The sequence below is a fragment of the Piliocolobus tephrosceles genome, chromosome 5, assembly GCF_002776525.5.
Source record: "Piliocolobus tephrosceles isolate RC106 chromosome 5, ASM277652v3, whole genome shotgun sequence".
Classification (NCBI taxonomy): domain Eukaryota; kingdom Metazoa; phylum Chordata; class Mammalia; order Primates; family Cercopithecidae; genus Piliocolobus; species Piliocolobus tephrosceles.
This window is the reverse complement of record NC_045438.1, coordinates 139,940,623-139,946,151: the sequence shown is the minus strand read 5'-3', so window position 1 is coordinate 139,946,151 and position 5,529 is coordinate 139,940,623. Positions and strand designations below refer to the sequence as shown.

The 5,529-nt window shown below is 40.7% G+C and overlaps 1 non-coding gene across 1 annotated transcript; it reads right to left on the bottom strand.

The window, feature by feature from the left end:
* Positions 1-5,456: 5,456 nt before the first annotated feature.
* Positions 5,457-5,529, bottom strand: TRNAF-GAA. The gene has a single exon. It is a non-coding gene; the product is annotated as a tRNA-Phe (tRNA).

Here is a 5,529-nt window from a genome sequence, read left to right as displayed (position 1 = left end):
CTGCTTAAAAGGCTGTTTGTAATAATTTCCAGGAGGTAACTTTCATTTCCTGAGACTCTCCGTGAGTATGCTCGTAGTAGTGGTCAGTATTATGGAGTGTGGAGAGCCGTTCTGAGCAGGAGATACTTGGTACTAACGGGGGATACAGATTCTTTAGAATACTGTGTAGGGCTTGAAATGAAACACAAAAGATTAGAAAAGTGTCAGATAATAACTACAAGAAGTTTCCATTGTGGCTTCAAGACATTGAGTTCTTCGGGTCTCCTTCTATTATGCTTGGCAAGAATCAAGTTCTGGTTTTCGTTTCTTTTGATTTCTTCCAGATACCACACGAAGACATTGAAATTCAGCCTTTCCCTGCCTAAAACGCTTCATAATTGTTGTTTGCTCAATAGGAATATTAAAGGTAAGATTTGGTGGAGGAAAGCCACAATCCGAAGAAAACCTGAGAGCAAGGCACTCAGCATGTTTTCATAAGTGTCCCTAGCTGATGTGGCGTCTTACGCCTGTACTCACAGGTACTCCAGAGGCTGAGGAGGGAGGATGGCTTGAGCTCAGGAGTTGGTGGTTGTAGGGAGCTATGATTGCGCCACTGCCCTCCAGCCTGGGCAACAGAGAGGGGAGGGGAGGGGAGGGGAGGGGAGGGGAGGGGAGGGGAGGGGAGGGAAGGGAAGGGAGGGGAGGGGGGGAGAAGAGAAGAGAGAGGAGGGGAGGGAAGGGGAGGGGAAGGGATTCATAAGGCGTAAATGAAAAACGGCTATGGGGATGGAGAGAAGGGTTGAATTATGAGAATAAGATCGAAGATAAATACAAACAGGATTGAAGAATGGTTTAAAAAAAACAAAGTCTATTGCCAAACACAAGCAGGTGCAGAAAAGGGGAGAGGTTTTAACAGCTTTTAGGAATGGGAGATAGATTGGAAGATGGAAATGAGTTAGTTTGGCTCATACTAAATTTAAAGTATCTGTGGGGCACGTTTGTGAGGATGTTACATAGAGAACTCAGGCAATTAACTCCGTCTCCAGCCTGGGATTTGTAAGCATTAGTAGTAGTAGACACATTACATGGAGGATGAATAAAGACTTTTAAGTGTACTTTGAGATATAGAAATTAGAAACCTATTCGTGATATTTGTAGTCAACAAACAAGTTTGTTCCTAAGAAGTTCCTGAATCTTGGGACTTATTGTGTGTCCTTTGAACTACATAAGAATATGAGAAGAAAACCCATTTCTCAGCACCAAATTTCTAGTGACTATTAACTCTTGCTCATTCTGGTTTGTCCATATATGAGCCTTTGCCAATGTTAATAAAATAACATTGATGCCTTTAAAAACTGGCAGATTGCAAGTTGTGTGGCAGACTTGGCTTTTCAGTTGGCTGATGGGATTTCTAGAATAAAAATAGGAAACACTGAATGACAGATTTCACTGAAGGAGAAACTAGAAAATTGTTATATACAAAATTGATGTGTATTCATGTGTGTTTGCCTGCCTAACTCTGTCTGTGTGTGCATGTAAATGATGGGAAGGATTATCTTGGCTCTTTGATGCTGTGAAAGCAATATTAGCACAGTTTGCAGAAACTCCTTCATCTTTATGTTGTGTTACACCAAGAGAAACTTGGCCGTCTATTGGATTCTTGGGAATTCATAATAAGAAGGTTGCCTGATAAAAATGGGAGAATGTTAAATAATTAAGTATCTGTAGCTATTTTCAGGCTATCTACCAACAACATGTTTTTTGCATATAATCTGTAGGATGAGCTCATTTAACACAGCATTCTTCTGAGAAATTAAACATTTAATTTTGAAGACATACATACTCTGTCATACATACTCAATTTTGAAAACCTAAAAATATGTAAAGTATATGTTTAAATCTGCACTGTCCAATATGGTTATCGTTAGCCACAATGGGTATTGAGTACTGAAAATTGCCCAGTCCAAGTTAAGATGTGTTGAAAGTGAGAAATATGTACCAGATTTCAAAGACGTAATTTTCTTTTTTTTCGTGGAGTCTCGCTTTGTCACCCAGACTGGAGCGCAGTGGGACAATCTTGGCTTACTGCAACCTCTGCCTGCCGGGTTCAAGCCGTTCTCCTGCCTCAGCCTCCTGAGTAGATGGGATTACAGGCGTGTGCCACCATGCCCGGCTAATTTTTTTTTTTTTTTTTGTAGTTTTAGTAGAGAGGGGTTTCACCGTGTTGGCCAGGCTGGTTTCAAACTCCTGACCTCGTCATCTGCCCTTCTCGGCCTCCCAAAGTGCTGGGATTACAGGCAGGAGCCGCCGCACCTGGCCAGATGTAGTATCATTTTTTAAACATAAAATATCTCACTGATAATTTTAAGATTGATTACTTGTTAAAACAATATTTTGGACATGCAAGGTGATTTACATATATTAGTAAAACTGGACATAAAAGATGGAAACAATAGACACTGGGGACTACTAGAGGCAGAGGCGAGAAGGGGAAAGACTTGAAAAGCTAACTACTGGATACTATGCTGACTACCCAGGTGATGGGATTAATCCCATCCCAACCACAGCATCATGCAATATACCCATGTAACAAACCTGGACATGTACCCCCTGAATCTAAAATAAAAGTTGAAATTATTATTATTAGTGTTATTATTATTTTGAGACAAAGTCTTGCTCTGTCTCAGGCTAGAGTGCAGTGGCGCTATCTGGGCTCACTGCAAACTCCTCCTCCAGGTTTCAAGTGATTCTCCTATCTCAGACTCCCAAGTAGCTGAAATTACAAGCGCGTGCCACCACACCCAGCTAATTTTTGTATTTTTAGTGGAGACGGGGTTTCACCTTGTTCGTCAGGCTGGTCTCGAACCCCTGACCTCAGGTGATCTGCCCACCTCAGCCTCCCAAAGTAGTGGAATTACAGGTATGACCCACTTTGCCTGGCTAAAAGTTGAAATTATTAAAAAATGATATAAAATAAGTATTGCCTGTTTATTTTTTAAATGTGACTACTAGAAAATTTAAAACTACAGAAGTGGCTCTCGTTTATGATTTGTATTACGTTTTTAAAAAATTCTTTTTATCCCAGAAGCTAAAGTAGAAGACTTGTATAATCTTTTGATTGGACAGCATTGTCTAGAGACAATGTTATCTATTTAGGTGCTGTTCTGGGAGAATCCCAGAGCCAAAGGACATGGAACATGGCCTGCCAGTAATTAGGTTTCACACCACTAGTGGACTTGACTCGTAGTGTGAGTCAAGAAATGCATTCCTATGCATGATCTCCTTAGACCTTTACAACATCCCATTTTACATAATCATTATTAGCCTCATTTTTAAGGTATTGAATGAGAGACAAATCATGCTTAGAATTACCCTAGGCCTTCGATTTCAACAAAATGTAAAGGAATCATTACTGTGCTAGGCAAGAAAACATTTAATGCTGCCATTTGTGTAATCAAATATTTCCTTTTTTTTTTTTTTTTTTTTTATGACAGAGTCTTGCTCTTGTTGCCTAGGGTGGAGTGCAATGGTGCGATCTAGGCTCACTGCAACCTCTGCCTCCCGGGTTCAAGGAATTCTCCTGCTTCAGCCTCCTGAGTAGGTGGGATTACAGGCATCCACCACCACGCCCGGCTAATTTATTATTATTATTATTATTTTGTATTTTTAGTAACGACAGGGTATCACCATGTTGGCCAGGCTGGTCTTAAACTTCTGATCTCAGGTGATCTACCTGCCTTGGCCTCCCAAAGTGCTGGGATTGCATGAGTGAGCCACCACACCCAGCCTATCAAATATTTCTTACTGAAATAAAACACAAGCTTCTGAGTTGAGAAAGCGTCAGTGACTTAAAGGATAAAGTATCTGATTCCTAGTTCCCGTACAGTCAGTGTCCCCACCCTGAGGTTGCTTCTTATTTGGTACCAATTTTCCTTTCACAATTTGCTGCAGTTCTGATGTTGAAAGTACTGTAGATTATTGTCTCCTCACACAGTATGCAGGAGTAAGAGGAAAATAACACTGAAAATGAAACACAAATTTGAAAGAAGAAAAGATATTAAAAAAAAAAAAAAAACCAGGATAAAAAAGGCCCATTATCCCAACACAGAATTTCAAGAGAGGAGTTGAAGTGAAAAAAGGAAAATGGGGCACATGCACCTGAGTCTTGACTTTCCTGCCCATTTGCTTTCATTTCCAGTATTCTAGGGCCCCTCATGAATGTTAGACAGAATAATTAATTTAGAAATACTTATTTTTGACCGGACACAGTGGCTCACACCTATAATTCCAGCACTTTGGGAGGCCGAGGCAGATGGATCACGAGGTCAGGACTTGGAGACCAGCCTGGCCAACGTGGCGAAATCCCGTCTCTACTAAAAATACAAAAATTAGTTGGGCATGGTGGTGGATGCCTGTAATCCCAGCTGCTTGGGAGGCTGAGGCAGGAGAATTGCTTGTGCAGGGGAGGCGGACGTTGCAGTGAGCTGAGATCGTTCCACTGCACTCTAGCCTCAGTGACATAGCAAGGCTCCATCTCCAAAAAAAAGAAAGAAAAAAGAAAAGAAATACTTATTTTTATTCTTTCCTGGATACCAATACAGAAATAACTTAAGATTTGGAAATTCTAGACAAGGGTTGCAGGCTGAAGAAATGTCCTGTCAATAAGAAACTTAAAATATTCCTGTAATTAGGTCTGGTGCGGTGGTTCCCACCTGTAATCCCAGCATGTTGGGAGGCAGAAGTGGGCAGGTTGCTTGACCCCAGGATTTCAACAACAGCTGGGGGAACATAGTGAAGCCCAGTTTCTACAAAAAAAGTACAAAAGAGAGACAGAGAAAGCCAGGCTTGTTGTTGCATTTCTGTAGTCTCAGATCCTCCCTGACATGTGAGGATCGCTTGAGTCCAGGGAGGCTGAGGCTGCAGTGAGCTGTGATCATACCACTGCACTCCAGTATAGGTGACAGAGTGAGACCCTGCCTCAAAAAAACAAAACAAAACAAAAGTTATTTTTCCAGCAGTTTAACTGCAGAGCTCTGGAGGTGACTCAAGATACAAACCGAGGGGTTTCTAATTGCAAAATGTTTCTTGAATATACCACCACCACCACATAGTTCTTCTTTTACAGGTTTCTTCACATTTCTTGTGATTTAAAATACCCCCACCCAACACACATAAATAACATCAAATCAGAAATGAATTGTAATTGCCACAGTCTATAGCATATTGGAATTTCTTAGATTTTAAAATTAGTAACTTCCTAGATTTAAGATTTTAAATAATTTACATGCCATCAGTTAACACTTCATGGAAGATTTCAGTGGGGAGAGTGATACAAATATACATACATAAATATGTACATTACCTTTATGGAATTTTCAAGAAACAGCGAAAAAATTGGAGTTATATATAGACCTGTGGAATTGGTGTGCAAGTGTTGTATAACAGAAAGACAATTATGCAAATAACCAGAAGACATCTGCCGAAACCCGGGATTGAACCAGGGACCTTTAGATCTTCAGTCTAACGCTCTCCCAACTGAGCTATTTCGGC